We start from the raw sequence: 22,702 nt of genomic DNA on the forward strand, positions 1-22,702 counted from the left end.
TTTCTCAACCACTCAACAAAGGGTAAAAGGGAACAGAATAACTTCTACTGCCAACACTTTGCAGCTATTAGAAATTATCAGACTTTTTCCTAATAAGTCAAATAGATATTAGAAAAATTAGGGGTCTGAAGATTATCCCCAAACCCTTTACAATCATGGGAATATCATAGCAGAGTTAACATTTTTAGAAAGAACTGAATATTTTCATTACTTTCATTACATGATTAATGGAAGGAACATGTACCCACAACACAAAAGCACAAAGTTCCACAAATGCATCAGTAGTGCTTCTTTTATTTTATTTTTTATTTTATTTTATTTTTTTATCTTTTGGGGGAATTGGCAGAGCCATCTGAGACTTTATTTGGGAAAAGATACTTGAATTAGCTTTTAGTTGGGGGCATGGGCAAGAGGGGGTACCCAGGGCAGTAGACTCCCCCTAAGGGTGGGCTGAGGACTGGGGCTGAGCCTTAAGTGGGTCTCCTGTTCCTGACACTCCCCTGCACAGCTCCTTCCCCTAAGGCTCTATAGCAGCCAAAGGAGCTGGAACGGACCACAGTGGTTGTTCACTTGGACAGGACATCAGACCACTTGGATCTTCCTATCAAGGGCCTCAACCTTCTTCACAACCACAGCCTCAGAGGAGCTGACACAGCTGAAGGGACTGGAGCCCCCGCCAGAGCTGAAGCTGGACTGGAAGGAGCTCAGGCCATAGTTGAGGCCAGGGCTCATGAGGCTCCTGTAGGCCAAGGCCAGGCTACCTGAGTAGCTGCTGGTGATCTTAGTATGGATACTCAGGTTCTGCATCCCAGACTCTAGCTGGCTCTCCTTGCCCTCCAACAGCATGCAGTAGGTGGCGATTTCAATGTCCAGGGACAGCCTGACATTAATGAGCTCCTGGCACTGATGTAACTGCTGTGTATGTTCTTCTTGGTTTGCTCCAGCTCAGCCAGCTTGGCATTGGCATCCTTAACAGCCTCCTTGCTCTCCTCAACACTAGCAACGGTAGCCTCCAGGGAAGCCCTCTAGCCTTTGTGGCCCTCGATCTCAGCCAGGAGTTGGCTGATATTCTGATTCATCTCAGGAATCTCCCTCTTTATGCTACAGAGGTCATTGCCTGGATTCCCAGCCAATGTCTACATCTCCTTGTACTTGATGTGGTCTCGGCCTCATGGTCTCGGCCTCAGCCTGCTTGCAGCTGGTGATGTCCTCATACTGGGCTTTGACCTCAGTGATGATGCTGTTCAGGTCCAGGGCACAGCTGTTGTGCATGGACAGGACCATGGATGTGTCAGAGTTCTGGAACTGCAGCTCACAGATCTTTTCACACAGATGCCTTAAGAAGCTAATCTCTTCCATCAGCCCTTCCAGGTGGGACTCCAGGTCTACCATGTTCATGTAAGTTTCATCCGCATCCTTCTTGATAAGGACAAATTCATTCTCCATGACTGCATGCTCTTTGATCTCCTCCACATATTTATTCTCAAAGTCCTCCACCAGCCCCACATGTTGCCAAGCTCCACCTCCAACTTCAGCTTCCTTGGCCCAGTGTGTCCAGCTGTTGCGGAAGGTTGTTGATGTAGTTCTCAAGCATGGTGTCCATGTTGCTCCAAGTTGTTTTCTGCTGCTATAGGAGGTTCTAGTTGGTCTCCAGAAATTTGTTCTGCTGTTCCACATGCCACATCTTGTCAGGGAATGAGGCAAACTTGTTGCTGAGAGTTTTGATCTGCTCCCTCTCCTGGGTGTGCCCAGCCTGGATGTTGGGGTCCACATCCAGCTCTGGTTCACTGAGACAGCTGTAATGCCCCATATACCTCTGGCCCTGCCATAGTCCCTGACCACACTCATGTTGGTGCCTGGGCCACCCAGGAAGCTGCTGCTGGAAGAAAGTGGAGGAGCTGATGCAGGCACCAGGTGCGCTCATGTAGGAGTGGCTGCTCAAGGCCGAGGGGCTGGAAGTGGACACCGTGTAGGACTTCTGGGTTACCCTGATGGACATGGTGGAGGCTGGAGTGGAGATAAGCAGGCTGAACCTGGCAGAGGTTCGAGAAGGAGCTGAGAAAATGCTTCTAGGTGGGTTATCAATGCTTCTTTATATATTCTCTGTCTTCTATCACTCCATGACCTGGGGTTTCAGAGACTTTGTCTTGTTTTGTTTTCCTATTATTTTTCTCACCAGTTTTCTCTATTTCCTTTGACAACTCTTCTTTCTTCTCTGTTCCTAACAGTAGGTTCTTTTAGAGAAAATCCTTGGTTTTTCTCTCCAAAAGCAATCCCTCAGTGGATTTCTCTGCTCTCAGGAAATTCATCTGTTACTTCTATGTGAATGCTTCAAAATCCACAACCATATTGACAACTGGTTACCAGCCATCTACTACCTGAAAGCCTGTTTCACCTTCAGAACAATAGAGCCAACAGTAAAATTACATCTTTTCTATAAACAAGTTAGGCTGAACATCCTAACTACTCATTCTGTCAGTGGAGGTAAGTCATCATAACATCCAAAGAGCCATATACTAGAAATTAACAAGGGCTAGAAATAAACCCTCCTTCCTGGTGATTCACTACATCACTTTTAGCACCAAGCCTTTTATAAGTTATGTAATTATCCTCTGTTGCTTTCCATTTGTATGCCAGTTATTTGACCAATACTCACTGAGCACTTACTCTGTGCCTGGTACTGCTGCAGGTGCAGGCAGATAGCAAGGATCTTGAAAGACCTTACAGGGTCATATAACTGTAGAGCACAGAAGCCAACAACACACATACAATGACATAATTAAATTAAAGTGCTAATAAGATCAATATAGAAGGTAAAAGTAGGCTAATGTGACAGAGAAACTGGGGGTAAGATGGTGGAGGCCACATTAGATGGGGAATGCCTCTCTGAAGAGGTAATATTTGAACTCATACCTGAATACTGAAGATACAGAGATACAAAGATCTAGGAATGTAGTCTCAACCCAAAGTATATTCGAGAGCTCTGAGATGTGGACAAGCTTGGCATATTTGAAGAAGAGTAGAAGGAAATGAGTCAACAGAAGGCAAATATCAATCAGCTTGTGTGGATTCTGTAGGGTTTCTCAACGTTAGCACCATTGATATTTGGGGCCAGATAATTCTTTGCTATGGGGAGTTCAGTGCAGTGTAGGATATTTGGCAGTATTCCTGGGCTCTACACACTGTGGGCCAGTAGGCTCTCCCTAGTGATAACCAAAAAATGTCCCTGGAAATTACCAAATGGTAAGCAAAAAAGCCTCTAGTTGAGAACCACTGTTGTAGTCCAAAGTAATAAATTTTGATAAATATTCTAAGTGTAATAGAAAGCTATCAAAACATCCTAGGCAGAGAGTAATAAAATGAGTTACACTGTAGGATGTTCATGCTGGCTGTAGTGAGAGAGACAAGAGTAGAGGCAGGGCAGAAATTAGAAGGCCACAACAGAAATTTGAGTCCGAGATGATGGACTAAGGTAGTAGCCAAGAGGATTCATCTAGGAATTAGGTGGCAAGTATTGAGAAGAAGAAAAGAATCAAGCAAGATGCTTAGGTTCTTTGCCAGAGCCATGAAGTAGTTGGAGCTAAGCCCTAAACCTGAGATAGCAATGCCATTTATTGATGCGGAAGACTTGGAAGTAGATTTGCCAATGTAAAGGTTGGAAATCAAGAGTTCCCTTTGCCATATTAAGTTTGAGATATCTCTTAGGTATCCAAGTGGAGACATCCAGTAGGCAGTTAGATGTATATGGGGTGTGGCACTCTGAGGAGAGGTCAGGCTTGAAAATTTAAGTCTAGAGATGGAATTAGAAGATGAGAGATTAGATGGGATCACCTACTGTATTAGCTTCCTGTGGATGCTGTAACAAATGACTATAAACTGGCGGCTTAATAAAACAGAAATTTATTCTCTCACAGTCTGGAGGCCAGAAGTCCAAAATTAAGGTGTCTATAGGAGCTGCACTCTCTCTGGAGACTCTAGGTGAGAAATTTTTTTGCTTTTTTAGCTTCTGGTGGCTGTCATCAAACCTTGACTTGTGGCCTTGTGTGACCATATCACTCCAAGCTCTACCTCTTTTGTCACACTGCTTCCTCCTCTTCTGTCTCAATTCTCCCCTGTGTGTCTCTTATGAAGACACTTACCATTAGATTTATGGTCTACCTGAATAATCTAGGATGAGCTCTTCGTCTGAAGTTTCTTAACTTAATTACATCTGCAAAGACCCCTTCTCCCAAGTAAGGTAACATTCACTAACACTCACAAGTTCTGAGGATTAGGGTGTGGACACATCTCTTCACGGACTACCATTCAGCCCACTACACCCAGAGAGAGAGTGTAGAGAGAGAAGACAAAAGGTTCCTCCAAGGTGGATAGAGCCTTAGAGACTCTAACATACAGAAGTTGGTAAAGGAGGAGGAACTAGAAAAAATGGCTGGGCAGCATGGCAGTCACAGACAACTAGAGAGGGCCTGTGGGTCATGTTTCTTCTGTATCTCCCATGTTTCTTTGTACCAGATTTGTCCCAGTATAAGTTTAAAAGATGATCCTTGAATTGAAATAATTACTTATAGTGATATTCTGAAAAAGCCCATTGCCCATGCCATTAAACTGCTTTGAGATTATCAGAAAAACTCACGGACTTCCCCCTTTGCAAGTGGGAAGACAAAGAGAGAGAGAGAGAAAGAACCTTTTTCATTTTGTGCCAGGTTTTTATTATAACAGTAATCATCACTTTTCTTTTAATTCTTCATTCCTAAGCCCACAAAGTGCTAGCATTTGAAACCTATTTAGGAAATTTTTGGAACTTGCAGCAAACTTCCAAAGTTAAATTTAGGATCCAAACCTCCATGATTGGTCTGTGAAGTGAAAAGGAAGGATAGTGATGATTTGAGGGAACTGATTTCCTCTAATGCCTTGATATAGGGATGGGATAGACATCTCAGTGATGTAATTAATTCCTCACTCCTAGGGAAAATATACTGCTTGCTTTGTCATAAAAATAATAGATTCTGTGTTACCAGTAAATCTATAGTCAATACATCTCAGCTTTACTTACTGAGGAACAAACATACCCTAAAATCCTTTGAATAGAAATACATAGGGTCAAAATGTCATCTATCTTATAATGTCAAAATTGGATCTTAAATCAAAGTAAAATTGAATGTATGACCTCAGAATTCAGAATGGTCCTTCCCCTCACCCCCAAGTATGGCTCCCTTGGTGGCTGGCAGAGCACTCTACGACTTAACCCTCAAAAATTCCAGGGGGAGCAATGCGAGGGAAAATTTCAACTTTTCTTCTAACAAAGTCATCTTGCTTCTACGAGGGAAATGATGACTGAAGTAGTCTGTCTGAGATGGTTGAAGACTATCAGATGAGGTGTGAGGAATTTTCTATAGTTTCCCTCTAGCCATGCAACTGTGGACAAGTTGCAAGGTAGAGCTATTTGGGATCCTGATTTCCTTCATGGGAGATGGATTCGGAAATTGCAGTCTTAAAACTTGTGACCCCCTCTCCTACATTTTCCATCCTCTCTCCTAGCTGCCACAAGGTCCTAAGAGGTAAACAAAATTACTTAAGGCTCCCAAGCAAGTACAAAAGTTATTAAATAATGGACCAATTAACTTGGTGTACAAAGTTGGAAAAAAACATATTTTATATTCAAAATCAGAGTATTTAAAGTACAATGATATATCTCAAATCTTTGACATTAAATTTCACTTGTACTTTCCTCATGTTAACTAACACACGTCCCTATACCCACCCCCAATATAACATACGACATATATCCAAACCAATAATCTGATTTGAGTAAGTACTTGGATGGGTAATGTGCATTTAATGGAAACATAACCACATACTTTTTTTAGAAAAAAAATTAAAATAATTCCTAATATTTAAGAATGCTAAAAGTAAATTTTAAAAAGCCTTGAAAAAATGAAAGTTAAAGTAGAAAGAATGTCAAGGAATTGCTGAGGCTAAGAAATGATGCACGGCTTGCCAAAAGTCAAGAGTTCAACAAACAGCTCTTTGATGTGACTAGAGAATTAGCTTTTTCTGCACTGTGTTCACTACATAAGTGGAAGGGTATTTTTGCAAGAAAAGTGGCAGCAGGCTTTTTTCCATCAGGCTCTGACAGGAGTGAGCAGCCCTGGGTTCCAGTTCAGGCTCTGTGACCTTGTTTTGTGATTGAAACTAGTTTTTGCCCATTTCTGAAGGTCCTTTCTGTCCATCTGCAAAATAGGAGTAATAACGAACACACTGACTCATTCACAAGTTTGTTGTGAGAAAAACATATTAGTGGATATGGAAGGGTTTGAGAAGGCTTAAAGATGCATGCCATTTGTGTAGTATATGGAATCTGTATTGAGACCTTCTGTCACTACCCAGGCCTTATAAGCAACTAGGATAATCACTATTCTTTCCATTAGACCTCCTTGAATAATAGAGTAGCTACCATGTATTTAGTGTGTCACATACATGAACAAAGCATTTAACACTGATCTTTGATATAGGGTTATTACTTTCATCTTTATAGATGGGCAATAAAGTCCAGAGGGATTAAATGGCTTTCCAAATCACAATTCTGATAATAGAGAAATTGGGCTTTGACTCCAAATCTGATTCCTAAGCACATACTCTTATACACTAGGTCATACAGACCCAAAGCCAGAGAGATATGAAACCTGGCCCCTGACTTCATGGGTGAGTATGTTGATGGACCCTAGCCTACTTCCTACTTCTCTTCACCAATTCTCAAGAGCTTTTCAAATGAGAAGCATCCAGTAGGTCCCTGCATGGAAGATCACAGTGAACTTCCCTTGGGAAGGACCCTCTGTGTTTATGGGGATTGGCTTTTCCAAATAAAGACCACAATTTAAAGATCCATTACATGGGTGAAATTTGCCAGGACACCCTTGGGATCTAATACAGGAGTGAGTCCATAAGCTTCTTATCACCTGTCACCTTCCTACATCTATTCTCCATGTACAAAAAAAAAAAAAAAAAAAAAAAAAGCGGGGGGGGGGGGTGGAATTAGAGCTAAGATCACCCAAGCTCTACATTTTATTTTACTCTGAGTTACACTTCCCTCCACCTCTCCCACCAAGCTTCCTTCCTGTGGTGTTCTGAATATGAGTGCTCAGGGGGCATTACTGATTGGCTGGCTGAGTAAGAACTGATTGACCCAATAAGAAATACGTTTGAGTATGATGAAATAAAAACAATCACTCTTTGGGGCACCTGGGTGGCTCGTCAGTTAAGCGTCTGACTTCAGCTCAGGTTCATTATCTCACAGCTTGTGGTTTCGAGTCCCACGTAGGGCTCAGTGCTGACAGCTCAGAGCCTGGAGCCTGCTTCAGATTCTGTGTCTCCCCCTCTCTCTGCCCCTCCCCTGCTTGTGCTCTGTCTCTCTCTCTCAAAAAATAAACATTGAAAAAAAATCTTAACAAAAACAATTACTCTTCTCATTTCAGTTTGTATCTACTTCTTATTTGGATTCCATCTTAATTTGTGTTAGCCATGTTTAAGACCTTTGAAATCATCTTTGATGTTTTCCCTTACGTTTCTTTTTTAAAAAATTTTTTTTTTCAACGTTTATTTATTTTTGGGACAGAGAGAGACAGAGCATGAACGGGGGAGGGGCAGAGAGAGAGGGAGACACAGAATCGGAAACAGGCTCCAGGCTCTGAGCCATCAGCCCAGAGCCTGACGCGGGGCTTGAACTCCGGGACCGCGAGATCGTGACCTGGCTGAAGTCGGACGCTTAACCGACTGCGCCACCCAGGCGCCCCTCCCTTACGTTTCTTTAACCATTCAGACCATTCCTACTGATATTTTCTTAGTAATATTTCTAGATTTATGCCTTCCTTTTTATCTAAAACATATCTAATTGAATTCCAGGCCCTCATTTTGAAAAAGACACAAATTTCCAAGTAAGGCCAGGCTTCCCTTTTGTTATCCCTTATATCCGTCTTGTACATGGTTGCCAGACTAATATTCCCCAAATACTTTTTTTTTCACTTTCCCATTCTTGCTCTTGACCTCTTTAGCCAACTCTGCTTTATCTATGAAATTAAGTCAAAATTCTTTGCCTGATAGTCACGTCCTTATAACATCTGGATATAAGCAACCTTTCTAAACACATCTCCTATCTCTACTTGTTGCTTTGGGCAGACTGTCTTTCTACTGCTCCCCTGTAAATAATGCTTTGTGCATTTTGATCTCTAAACAGTGGCTCAACAGTGGCTTTCTCTCCCTTAAAATCCCTTCTGCTCTCTGTTTCTCTCTTCCAAATCTTCCACTGAAGACCCAATTCAATTCTTGCCTTCCTGAAAAGCCTCCCCTGGTTATCTCAGTCCACAGTAAAATATGGGGAAACACACCCTCTCAATCCCAGCCATAACTGCCTCAGGGTCCATGCACTATCTAAGCACACACACACTATGTGGGATGCTTTGTATTATGGAATTGAAGTATTTAACATTTCATATGTAAATATTTAAACTTCCCATTATGCTACACCTTCTCTGAGGACAGAAGCAGTTTGGGATGGTGGAAAAGAACATGAAGACTAGAGCCAGACTGTTTGGGTTCAAGTCATCACTTACTACCTGGTTGATCTTAGGCATTGTATTTTCTTACATCTCAGTTTCTGTAGAGGCCATTCTAGGCAACCAATCTGAGCCGTAGAAACCTGAGTAGGTAAAAGGGCCCACCTGACTGAATACAAACAGGCCCATCAGGTGACCCACCTCAGAATATCCATTAGCCCTAGCTGACCAATGGGTTACTCACACCCAGGCACAGGTTCCAAAAAAGGAAAATTCTGTCCATTCCCATACTTCCTCACCCACCTCCCCGCCTTAACTACAGCCGCTCACCACTGCCTCCTGGCAGATGGTCTCCCCTCTGCTGTCCTGCCTGCTACTCCCTCGCAGTGTATTCAATAAACTTCTCCTTTGTTCTGCCTTGGGTGAATTCTTTTACCGCTCTCACTGCTGGCCTCTACCTGATCCAGTCACACCACAGTTTCCTCATCTGTAAAACTGAGAACAATATTATATTTTCCTCATAGACTTCTTGTGAGGATTAAATGAGTTAATGAATGTAAGGTGCTTAAACAGTGCTGGGTGTATAGTAAGTACTTTGTACATGTTACCTATTATTCTTCCTTACATATTTCCCAGTGTATAGATATAGATATATATAGAGATGCATATAGACACATTTATATGCACATATGAATATCGATATACACATATGTCTATATTCATATCTATATATCTCTATATGGAAGAACACTTGATCAGTTAAACAGTTAATCTGGGGAGTGTGGAAATTCCATCTATTTTAGGAATATATATATGCTCCCCTCCAGCTCAGTTTTATGTCTAGGACTGCTGTAGCTGCTCATTCTCCTCTTCCTGACTGCATGCAAGTGTTCTTCTGGGACAAAGAGATGGGCTGCACACTTATTTATTTTCAGTTAAGACTTGCACTAGCAAAGGGACGCCTGGGTGGCTCAGTGGGTTAGACATCTGACTCTTGGTTTCGACTCAGGTCATGATCTCACAGTCATGATCTCAGGGTCGTGAGATCAAGCTGTGTATCAGGCTCTATGATGAGCACTGAGTGTAAAAGTGCTTGGGATTCTCTCTCTCCCTCTCTGCCCCTCCCCCACTCATGGTTTCTCTCAAAATAAATAAAAATAAACATTAAAAAAATAAGAATTTCATTGGCATTGAAATGCCCATTTTCGTTGAATACACTTTTGCATTTGAGACATAGATATTCCTTAGATGGCAATCATGAATCTATATAAAAGGGTGCTTTTGTATTATAATTTGTGTTCAAATTATATGTTCAGTTTGGAAAAAGGATCTAGGACTCTCCCCATGAATAATCTTCCTCAATTTAAAAAAAAATAAGAGGGGCGCCTGGGTGGCGCAGTCGGTTAAGCGTCCGACTTCAGCCAGGTCACGATCTCGCGGTCCAGGAGTTCCAGCCCCGCGTCGGGCTCTGGGCTGATGGCTCAGAGCCTGGATACTGTTTCCGATTCTGTGTCTCCCTCTCTCTCTGCCCTTCCCCCATTCATGCTCTGTCTCTGTCTGTCCCAAAAATAAATAAACGTTGAAAAAAAAAATTAAAAAAAAAAAAAAAATAAGAGAAAACAACTGGGGAAAAGTCCCCACTGTTGGATAATGAAGACATTTAAGGCACATGCGTAGGCAAAATTCCAGTTTTTAAAATATCTTTTTTTTTTGTTTTAAAGATATGTACAGATTACAAGATATGATCACATGAAAATCAATATATTTAAATATTTTTAAAACCTGAAATAAAAGTGTGATTTTATAATGCAGCAAGTAAAGCCTGTATGAAAAGAACATATGTAATTGGTAACACTGAAGAGAAGGGAGGTGAAGGATCTGAGGAGAGAGCAGCAGTCACTGTGTAGACAGACAAGGGCTATGTGTCAGGAGGAACAAGGCTCTGGCAGGAATCCTGGCCTTCTGGAAGGTATGAGGGGGATAGGAGGCCAGTGACAGGGGCTCTGCCCTACCTCTTCACACTCTGATCCATTCCTCACCTAGCCCAGAGGGGTCGAGCTTTGTTAGAGGAAAATTACTAGAGAGGACCAAGTATCCCTGCTTCTCAACGGAGCTCACCAGTACTCAAGCTCATGCTTATGACGTTCACGTTAGTGATCCTTGGCAGTCGATATTAATTCCTAGGAATCTATAATAAGCATGGCGGTTTTGCAAATCATGAAAGTATAATAACATATTCTATATAGTACGAAGTGTTGAAAGCCTCATGATGTGTACAATTTCAAGCAATTTTTTCCCTTTTTTTTTCCAAGCAATTTTTAATTTTCAAAAGGAATGGCTACAGTTGGAGAAAGGCTGGGTCCCAAGGAGTGTCTCCTTTTCCTGCCTGAAGTTGATACCTCTACCACTTATTTCTGAGAACCCTATGCCTTTAATCACCAATTAATACCTTCAAATAGTTGGTGAATATTTAATGAGCACCTCTCTTGTCCCAAGAATGATGAAGCCTATGAAGAGAGAAGTGCAAGGTATTATAGAATCTTAAAAGCAATGGTGTGCCCATTAAAAACTTCAAAATAGAACCAGTGCAAAAAAACTTATTTCATGTTTTTGTAAACTCTCAACACAGTTCGGACAATCAACCAAACATTTTAGCTGAAAATGAATAATGTGTTCAAACTCATATGTGAGGGTTAAAAAAGCATCCTCTTCCTATCCCTTACTATAGTGAAGTTCCAAGGTCACTTCTGTTAGTTATGCTAATGGAACCAAGACCTTTTTTTCTTTTTTTCACGTTAGAATCTTCTCAGGGGGAGGCCAAGGACTTATTAAAGGAAAGGAAAGAATGTGGGCATTGCAGGAGTCTGAGTGAGAATTCTGACTTTACTATTTTCAAACCGTGTAGCGTTGGGAAAATTACTCAACTCTCCATGAGTTTCAGTTTTCTCTTTTATAGAATTGGGATAAAAATAATTCCTTCTAGGGTTGGTATACAATTAGAAGTAAAGCTTTATAAAGCATTTGGCACAATGCCTGACAAAGTACTTAATAAATAGTATGTTTTAGTATCATTGCTGGAAAATACCAAATTCTCAATGTTTGATGACCTGTACATATATTAATGAAGAATATGCTAAATTGTTCTATCTGGAAAGATGAATTAAATACCTACCATCCAATGTGATCAATTAAAATACCAATAAGAACAACTGAATGGTAAAACTTAATATTCATATTTAGCTTGCTATTACATTATTTCTGGCATTTTAACCAATCTGCAGTCTTATTGGAGTGGAATTCAAGAATCATGTATAAAATCAATGTGTTAATTCAGAATACATAATTACAAGTAACTTGGATTCAGACAGAACATCCTTTTTTCTCAAAACAAAAAGAGACCCTTTTCTCATAAATTAAAAAATTTTGTTTCATTGGGGTGCCTACATGGCTCTGTTGGTTAAGCATCCAACTCTTGATTTTGGTTCAGGTTATGGTCTCACGGTTCGTGGGATGGAGCCCTGCATCAGGCTCTGCGCTGACAGCAGGGAGAATGTGTGGGATTCTCTCTTTCTCTTTCTCTCTCTCTCTGCCCCACCTTCACCCTCCCTCTCAAAACAAATAAATAAACATTAAAAAAATTAGTTTTGGATATTTCAGAAGGAAAAAACTAAAGACAAAAAAGACAGCCATTTCACTGAATTTCAATATCAGGAGAAGGAATAATCCATATATGGTAAATGAAGTCTTAATGAATTTTATCTCTTTCCATTTAGGATGCTTACTTACTAGTGAAGGGGGATTTCCAGTCCCCACTTGTACTTTTTCCATGGCAGGGAGGTGGGGACTTACTGACTCATTCACCCTTCCTCAATCACTCTTCAAGCAGGGGGATGAGTTGCCTCCCTGATTGTTGAGACTGGGAGGAGGTACTGAGCAAGCTTAGATCAAGACATCCCCTGCTGGTTCTGCATCCCCCAAGAATCTTACTCAACTGGTCCTTGTGATAAGTTTGAAAGAATGGGCTCTCTCCAGCTTTGCCTGAGATTGGGTGAGGAAATTTAATTCTGGGGTAAAATATTAAAGAAGCTCATTATGGCTACACATTTAGCCACATCCCCAAATTCACCTTAGTTTTTTTTGTTTTTGTTTTTGATTTTAAGTTTATTTATTTATTTTGAGAGAGACAGAGACAGCATGAGTGGGGTAGAAGCAGAGAAAGAGGAAGATAGAGAATCCCACTGCCAGCGGGGCGCCCGATGTGGGGCTCAAACTCCTGAAACCGTGAGATCATGACCTGAGCCAAAACCAAAAGTCCAATATTTAACCAAATGAACCACCCAGGGGCCCCAACTTCAGTTTTTTGGGGTTTTTTTTTGATTTTATATTTAAATCTTCATCTGTTTCCTATGTTTTGTTTCTCAGTTGTTTCCAATCTCAAGAATAGATGTAATTTGCATTTTGTGATGAAAAAACCCAAGTCCAGAGAAGTAGCATATGTAGCCCAAGGTTATGCAGCTAGTAAAGAGCTGACTTAGAATTTCAGCCTTGGCCTGCTTTACGACACAATGAGGTTTCTTTTCAGGACACAATGCTGCCTTCCTTCTGTTAAACAGTAAAGATAACGACTATAAATTTTCATTGTTGGGTCCCAACAAACTTGCTGTTTCTTCATGTACTGCTGCTGTCGGTAACAGAAAGTGTCTGCTCTGAACTTCCATCAGTACACACTGTGTCTGCATGAGCCAAGCACACACAGAATAAGACAGGACAGAATTATCCAGGCTGTAATGTCTATCAATTCCTCCCGCCATCTGCTTCCTCCCAACTAGTCTCACTGTTCAGGACAAGTGCTTTTTCTTGAGTTATGTATACAATATAAGGAAGATTTGAACATCTTCATACTTGGTTAAAACTTTCTCCTTGGATAGAAGTAGACCAGAAGACTTAATAGTCCCCTGGTTACATTATTTTCACAACATTCAAGTATCTTCCTCTGTTTCCACAGCCCGAGTAGTTTATGGCTCTGACTTTCTGGGACACACCTTTGTATTACCTATATTTAACTACGTTAACTATATGTTTTTTTATTTTCTGTATTCTTGATGCTCGGACATCTGGGGTTTTACCAACTAGCAGAGACTGCCTTTCCCAGGTTAGCTAATTCCTAGAGATAGTAAACAACTTGCCTTGCCTTTGAGCACACCTTTGATATGCCAACCAATCCTGGGTCCATAACCCCCTTGCACCTCTATCTGGCACTCCTTTGCTCTAATCATCTCAAGGCCAAATATTAGACAATAGGGACCAGCCCCCTTCCTGTACCACCACAGCCCACAGCACTCAGATGATTCCAACTATCCAACCTTACTTAAATCTCTCACCCTGCCTTGCCCATCCTTAGCTGGAAAACCACACTGAAGGCTTTTGCCCATGCTCTCCCCTTTCTCCTTCTGCCTCCTGACCAACCCTGGTTCTTCCCCTGTGGTCCTTCATGGCTTGGCATGTCTCCTTGTCTTGGGAACTGTGAGTAACAAACTACCTTTTTAAAGGTGATTGTCTCCTGATTTGTTGGCTTCACCATACCTGAATAACAAAATCCTTGAGTACCTTTTAAAACAATCTTGTACCCTTGCAAATAGCAATATACCACAGGTATTTTAATATATTTGCCTTTCTTGTGGCAAGTTATACTCTGAAAACTATAGTATTACAAATCAATGAAATGATCATTTTCTAGACTTCTTTAGAAAAATAAGACTATTGAGATGAGGATATGGTGGTTGTTTGCTTCTGTGATTTCTTTTAATGGAATGTTATGCTTTCCAAAATTGATTAAATGCATTTATTTGATAGTGGTTTAGAGTGAAAGAAATCTGAAGCCACCTGGTTGCCTCACAGCTTCAAACAGAATTTTTCAATAAGCCTCATGAAGACAGTAATTATTTTCATTATAAAATATTTTGAAAATGGAATGAAGCCAGAATAAAACTAAACTAAATATAAGTTTGATGTATATTCCAGAGGAAAAATACAGGATAATGAGGATTAACTCAATAATGCATTTAAAAGTAGCTAGCTAGGGGTACCTGGGTTGTTCAGTCAATTAGGTGTCCGACTCTTGATTTTGGCTCAGGTCATGATCTCATGGTTTGTGGGTTCAGGCCCCATCTTGGGCTTTGCACTGACTGTGTGGAGCCTGCTTAGGATTCTTTCTCTCTCTCTTTCTCTCTCTCTCTCTCTGCCCCTCCTCCACTCATGTTCTCTCTCTCTCTCTCTCTCTCTCTCTCTTTCTCTCTCTCTCAGAAATAAATACACAGTAAAAAATAAAAGTAGCTAGCTACATGACCAACATGTAATAGAATTTTTAATAATTGTTTTTCCTACCAATGTGCCTGTAACAGCACTCAACTCGATTTGTGTTGCATTTTTTAGAGGGGTGTGGCATAAGGGGGTGGGGAGAGGCACAGAGGGAGAGAATCTTAGGCAGGCAGCAGACTCCATGCTCAGTGCAGAGCCTGATGGGGGGCTCGATCTGAAAACCCTGGAAGCATGACCTGAGGCAAAATCAAGAGTCAGACACTCAATAGGCTGAGCTACCCACGTGCCTCTATGTTGCATTTTAGAAGGAAGAAACATTATGGAAAACTTACAGCAGTCTTTCAGGGTTAAGGCAATATTTCTTAACCTTTTTTCATAATCACTTCCTAAAGAATTTTTTTTTCCTATTTTGCCTCATCCCATGAAATGCTAATACTACAGATATACTATACCCTTGTGTAGGTACTGCAGCACTTTGGAGGCCCACAAACCATGATAATAGCCAAAATATTTTTTTGCCCCCCAAGAACTAATTTTCACCCCTGTGAGTGATATCACCCCATTGATAACCAGTGAGTTACCAATCGTTCTTAACCCTGGCTTCACATTAGTACTATCGTGAAGGCTTTTAATTACCAAGCCCCCACTTAGCGATTTTTATGCAATTTGTCTGAGAGGGGACCCAGGCTTTGTTGTTTTAAAACTCTGCGGGGGGTCGGGGGGGGGGGCAGGGGTTGGTGGATAAATAAAGATCCTTTAACTCCTAACCAGAGAGGACTATTCTTTAGTGCTTACCCAATGCTTTAAGTTGTGCCAAGCTAAGCAAATAACATGATATGGCCTGTTTATAATTTACCTTGCTTATAAATTTACATACATCAATTCCTTCACACTGTAATGAAAACTTATATATTTGTACAGATTCCCACGTATAGTCAGGAGATGGATGTAGTGGAGAATATGCTTCTGGAATAAAAAGAGGAAGTGGGCAGTGATCATGATTCCAGGAACATGGCATTTGAAGGAGAAAATCTCCCCTTTTCATTTCGGGGTCAGCACAGGGAGGTTACCTGGGCCTAAGAGCACTGGCAGGAGAGCACTCAGTTTGCCGTCTGACCCCAGGAGGGCCTGTTTTGGTAGAACAGTGTTTTCTAAGTATGGATCTTAGAATTTATTAGAAATTGCAGTTATCGGACCTCACCCCTGGGGCATGGGGACAGTGATCTGTGGTATTAACAAGCCTACCATGTGATTGCAAAGCACTCTGGGAGTCTGAGAATCATTGTGGTAAAACCTGCCTTTGAGCACTTCATGTCCCAACCACTTCCTTTCTTACCTAAGAAAATTTACCTTTCATTCCTACTGCTAATTTTTACCGTGTACTTGATTGATTTGTTCTTAATTCCTATGAACAAGGATTGTAACAACCTGGATCATATTAGTGCAATCAATTAACTTTAAACGCTCCATCTTTAATAAACCACAGTTGGTTATATTAAACCAGACAAAGCTCTAAACCAACCACTTTGTACCTCTCTTTATATAATTTCTGTGGGGGGTGGGGGGTGAGGGTAGAGTGGGAATGAGGGTTTTTTTTTTTTTTTCTTTTGCTTATAGAGTTAACTAGCCAAAGAAGTTTCCTTTTGGACCATTATAGACATGTAAAATTCGTTATCTTTTGCTGGAAATACCAAATATTAATCAGATCCCCCAAAGCTAGGGTGACATTAAATGAAAAGCAGTTTAGACTATGGTGATAATGGCATCCTGTCTCTTGGTATTATTTAAATCATGCCAATTCCTAACCTACCCTGTCCTCCTAAAATTGTGTGTATATATACATATATATATATATATATATATACACACACACACACATACATACACACACACAATGCTATGGTAGCACTTCCTACTAAAACTTAAAACATATCCTGCAGGCTAGAATTAAACTGTTCCATTCCCTTAAGTTGCTTTCATTGTTGTTTTAATTATCCATAGAGTTTGAAATTGCCTTTTAACACAGGAATAGATCCTAAAGCAGAAGTGTGATGATTATTTCTTTAGGGCTGTGACTTATTTTTTTATAATGTTTATTTTTCAGGGGGGTGGGAAGGGCAGAGAGAGAGGAGGAGAGAGAATCTAAGCAGGCTTTGCACTGACAGCAAAGAGCCCGAAGGGGGGCCTGAACTCACCAACCATGAAATCATGACCTGAGCCGAAGCCAGACACTTAACCAAATGAGCCACCCAGGCACCTCTGGGAATTATTAATATCATACTTATTCCAACCTTACAGGGACAGAGAGAGCTGAAGACAACAGAGGATGAAGAGCAGAGTGTGAGACAATAAACTCATTTCAGGTGGCTTTAATCAAACTTAGGAGGACTGGAACTGAAGGCCATCCTCCTCCTCTACATTTCAAGAGGAAATGTTGCTTTAATAAGGCTCAGGTTGTTGACATGAATATGCTTAGGAAATAATATCATATGGGAATCCAGGCATTAAAACAAAGTGCCGTATCAGATTTGCTATGTAGCTTAAAAGAGAAAGCTGCAACACATTACATGTCTCACTGCCCATAAAAGGTAATATAACTCTGCTTGTGACCTTATTGTTCAAATATACATTGTGCCTGATGTAAACCATTTTCCCCATCTGGCTATAAAAGAGATAATACAGAGATGATGGAGAAGTTTATCACTAGAGACTCTGAAGTTCATAGAATTAAGTCAATCTGCTTGAAGATAAATTAAATGGACTTGAAGCCTAAAAGTGTAATTTTTTTTTAAAGATTTGAAACACCAGGTTTTAAACAGTAAAAAAAAAAATTCATCTTTATAGAACACAGAGATTAAGAAGGGTATTTGATCAAATTTCTAGCTACACAAGAGCAAGACAATCAATTCAGTAAAATATTGGTCAGCTCAAAGTACTTGACCCAAAAGTCCTAGCCTAAATGTATTTCTTTTAATCATAATGCTTTTAATAGAAAAATAAAAGCCTTTTATTGAATTTATTCTTGAAATACTCATAGAATTCTTTCTGCCCTTTATATAAAAGATTTAGAAAAGACAACATACAAAATTATTTTATAATGGATTTACAACATTAGAGTGAAATTATCAGGAGACTAAACACACTTTAGTGTAACTTTCTAGGATTTTACAATCTCCAACAATATTAATGAAGACATAAAATGTATTAGAGCAATTCTAATGAAGTTTGAAGAACATAAAAGGAGTAACCAATTACTATTTTAATTTTATAATTAGAATGCAATGGAGAGCAAGCAATGGTATTCAGGACTCATACAGGAAGGCAGAGCCTAACCCGGGATCTGAAGGCAAGACTGTAACATCCTCTGATACCTCTTTTCTTTTTTTGGTGGCAATTTTCTAAAACTGGGTCACAGAAAGAACGAGAAAGTCAGTGACCTCTCCTGATCATGTCAGCTGTTTTCAAAAGAGCACTGGAGTTTACCAAATAGCACGTCTTGCTTGAGCCCTCATTTGGCAAGAAAGTGCTGTTTCTGCCTGATGTCTTACCTTCCTTTCTAAACCATCAATGTCAGGTCCTACACGGAAAATAAAACCCATATACACCACAGAAGAACACATGCTTTTAAGTTTATGGCATCTGGAGCTACTTACAGCATTTTATGTAGAGAAGTTTCTGGATGGAAGTTGTTTTGTGTGCCTGTCCTTCCCATTTCTTTTCTTTCAGTCTACCTCTGATTATCTTGGTAGATGACATGATCTCAACCTACCTTTATCTAGAATGCCCTACAGTGAACACATCTTGCTTTTTCCAGGTATTTTCCTATTTGTGTTTTTGAAGAAAGTGTTATTTGGTCAAATAGCTGTTTTCAAACCAGCTGTAAGAGAAACTTTTGAGGGATAAATTGTTGACTATTTTGCTTCCATATATATAGCACCCTAATTTTGAAGTCAGTATATTATAGAACTTTAGAAGATAGCTATATAGGACAATTTTGGGCCTATCAGCTTGCTTTTTATTTTTTTAAACTTTACTTTTGAGAGAGAGAGAGAGAGCATGTGCAAGAGGGGGAGGGGCAGAAAGAGGGGGACAGAGGACATGAAGCAGACTCTGTGCTGACAACAGCAAGACTGATGTGGGGCTCAAACTCACAAACCACGAGATCATGACCTGAGCTGAAGTCGGACATTCAATCGACTGAGCCACCCAGGTGCCTCTCATCTTGCTTTTTAAAACCTGTGTAGTAACGACCCTGCAATGTCATGTCTTAGTTTCTAATATCTTTAGCTTAATAGATAAGAATAACACATCTTACTTTCTTGTCCCAAGTAACGTATGTTTCAATGTATCCTGCCTTGCAAGATAAACTAAAGATATTCAAAAAGTCATTGCAGTATCTTGAACTACTAGAGAGTAGTTCAAATCTGGTTCCAATGTTATTAATTCAAGTCTTTTTTTTTTTCTTTTAAGTATGCAGTCTTAGCTTTTAGAATTTCTTTTCTTTCTTCCTTAACTCATCTTGTTTTGGGGACAATTACAAAGAGTTTTAGTCATGGGCGATTTATTTCTATCAATATTCTCCTATAGTAACACGACAGTGATCTTTGGAACCTAGACTGGTATATAGTAAAACATCTTTTATCAGAATTCTCTATGCTCTTTGAATAATTTTAAAATAATTTTAAAATAATTTAAAAAATCCTACTGCAAAGAGCAATGGATAAGAAATAAGGAATTAAAGAGACAACCTGACTCTAAAATATAGTCAGAATAGGGGCACCTGGGTGGCTCAGTCAGTTAAGCATCTGACTCTTGGTTTTAGCTCAGCCCATGATCTCATGGTTCATAAGTTCAAGCCACGTGTTGGGCTCTGTGCTGACAGCACAGAATGTGCTTGGGATTCTCTCTTTCCCTCTCTTTCTGCCACCTCCCCTGCTTGCTTGCACATGTGTGCTCTCTCTCCCTCTCAAAATAAATAAATAAACTTAAAAAAAATTTTTTTTATATAGTCAGGATATACTACTATAGGAACTTGGGTAGGTGAAAATAATAATGGCTCACATTTCTTAAATCCTTACTATGTGCTGGGCACAGCATTATATATTCCTTATCATTAAATAAACAGCAAGTCCAAGGGACAGGTACCATAATTGTGCCTGTTGTTTGTTTTATGAAGAAACTGAGGTTTAGAAAGGCCAGCAACTAATTCAAAGTTATACACTCCTAAGTGGTAAGGCAGGATACAAACACAGTTCCTCCTGACTTCGTGCTTAACCACCACACCATCCTCTCCCCTATCTATATAACCCTAAATTCCCTCTCAATGATGTATACTTTTAGTGTTGACTCAAACTCCACCCATAATTTATGTTTAAGGCATCATAGATAATTGTTAGAACTACATACAAAGCCTTTGAAGGACTAAATAAGCCAATTATTTCCTTGCCCAAGGACATAAGTTGTCAAAATATCTCCTAAACAACAAAAATATAATAAGCATGGTGGGTAAAACTTGCCCAATTGTATTATTATCCTTGTAACTGTTTCTGTCATTGGTTGGTAAAACATGGCCCTAGCCATCACCATCACCATTAAATAGAACTTGACTTCAGTTTGCATCAGCATGAAAATTAGTGATTAGCCCAACTTACTTTCAGCTAAGGAATGTTGCTGTTTGACTCAAGTTGGTATGTGTCCTTGTTCCTTTATTTACTACCAAGAGTCATTGTTTTGTTTTCACTGCAGATAGTCCAAAAAAGAATGGAGGAGTTAGATAAGAAGCTGGGAGTGGGTAACTGTTTGTTTGGGTAACTGATTTGTCCAGGACTGACGAGTTTCCCAGGAAGCAGGACTTTCAGTTTTAAAATCGGGACAGTCTTAGGAAAACTGCCATGTATCGGTACCAGGAATGGACTTCTAATTTCATTAATTCTTCTGTTACAATACCTATCTCTCCTAGTCCGTTACAATACTCTAAACATGCACTTGATTTGACACTGAAAAGCTATCCTAGATCAGACCTACACGGCCAAAGTAAAGCTAACGTCTGAGGGAAAAAATTAAATACTTCCTTGCCTATAGTAGAAATTCTAAATTTGAAGTGTGGTGTCAGCTTCAAAATTAAACTTTAATGGGCACCTGGCTGGCTCAGTCAGTAGAGCAGGCGACTCTTGATCTCAGGGTTGTACATTTGAGCCCCACGTTAGGTGTAGACATTGCTTAAAAATGTTTTAAAAAAATTAAATTTCAGTATATAAAAAGTGTAATAAGACCTGTGCTAAATATTCTCACTATCAGAAATTTGGTTGTTCACACATATTCATACTTCCAGATATTTGTAGCACTGAAAGCAACATGACTATCAAGTAATGTTTTGCTAACACTCATGCCTCAATATGAACATTTCTCCCCAAACTTCCTCCAGTGATGTTGACTTAGCTCAAGACATTTCTAGAACTTCTTTTAGAATTGCCTTTAGAGTCAGATTTATTTAATTTATAGCTCATCCTCAGTTTTTATGAGCATGGCATTAGGAACGTGGATTATTCTCCTTATTTGCTACATACAGGTCCATATAACTTGATTTTTCCCCTAAATTTAAACTCCTGCATTAGAGGGCAATGTTTGCAACCTCTGATGTTTGTCAAAAGAACATGACACAAGTTCAGAAGACTGCTCCAAGAAGGTGTGACAACATTGCTCTGATCAGTGGCAGCATGTTGGCCTGAGAAGACAACTCCCAATTTTAAAGAGAGCAATTCTGAAGTTATAAGCTCTCTATGGTTGTTCCCTTCCCCCCACATCACTTATGTTAACTTCAAGTCATACTCTTTAACTGTCAGCTAAAAAGCCTATAGCTTTGGTGTTCATCTTAAGCCCAGCCCTCAATGTTGTCATGCTATATCTCAATCCAGTTAGGTTTCCTTTCAAACTGGAAAGGTATCTATCCCAACACTGAACCCCTTGCTTGTAGCTTGTGATGTCTCCTTCTCTATAAACTACTCTTCCCTTCAGGGCTGCTATATTTACCTCTAAGATATCAGCTAGTTAACTTGTAATCGCTTCATGGGAGAGTCAGGGGACAAGGTTGGTTGTGTGAAGTCTCTTCAGGTAAACTTGTCAAACACAATATCCTCTAAAAGAAGGCTTTTCAACAACAGTATTACTGACATTTTAGATTGGATAAGCATCTGTCATGATGGGCTGTCCTGCTTATTGTAGCATGTTTAGCAGGATCCCTAGCATCTATCTACTAGATGCCAGTTGTGACAACCAAAAACATCTCCAGACATTGTCAAATATCCCCACAGGGCAATATCTCTCCTAGTAACCACCAGCCAACACAGGAAACATAAAGATGTATTGCTGTCTTTAGAGAATTTTACGTAATGTACACTACGCTGAGCTAGACTAAATTTTACTTAGTTTGGAGGAAAAAGAACCTCACGTTTAAACCAAATGAAAATATACTCAATTAACTCAAATTTACTCAATTAACTGATATAACCAAATCTATATTCAGAAAAAGTCGTGTTTTCCTGGTTAAACACTAACCACATGTGTCAGGCAGAAAGATGTCCACTCATTTTTTCATTCCACTAAAATTTACTGAGCATTTATCATGTGAGAAATACCACATTGGGCCCTGGGCTTACAGTGGTGAACAAGACAGACAGGAACCCTGCTCTCAAGAAACCTAAAAGGAGCAAGTTTGGGAGATGTAAACAATACAGTGAAATATGAACTGTACTGCAACGGGCAATAGAGTAGTGTATTAACTATGTTTTTATTTTCTATATTTCATAATGTTTTGACATCTTGGAGGGGTGAGGATT

The 22,702-nt window shown here is 39.9% G+C and overlaps 1 protein-coding gene and 1 pseudogene across 2 annotated transcripts in view; both read right to left on the reverse strand.

Moving 5' to 3' along the window:
* The window catches only part of SYNPO2 (synaptopodin 2), a 172,061-nt gene that overhangs the window by 96,698 nt on the left and 52,661 nt on the right, over positions 1–22,702 (reverse strand). The gene's annotated exons all lie outside the window — the stretch shown is intronic.
* Positions 341–2,072, reverse strand: LOC125163554 (keratin, type II cytoskeletal 8-like; annotated as a pseudogene).

Source organism: Prionailurus viverrinus, chromosome B1 (assembly GCF_022837055.1).
Source record: "Prionailurus viverrinus isolate Anna chromosome B1, UM_Priviv_1.0, whole genome shotgun sequence".
Lineage (NCBI taxonomy): Eukaryota > Metazoa > Chordata > Mammalia > Carnivora > Felidae > Prionailurus > Prionailurus viverrinus.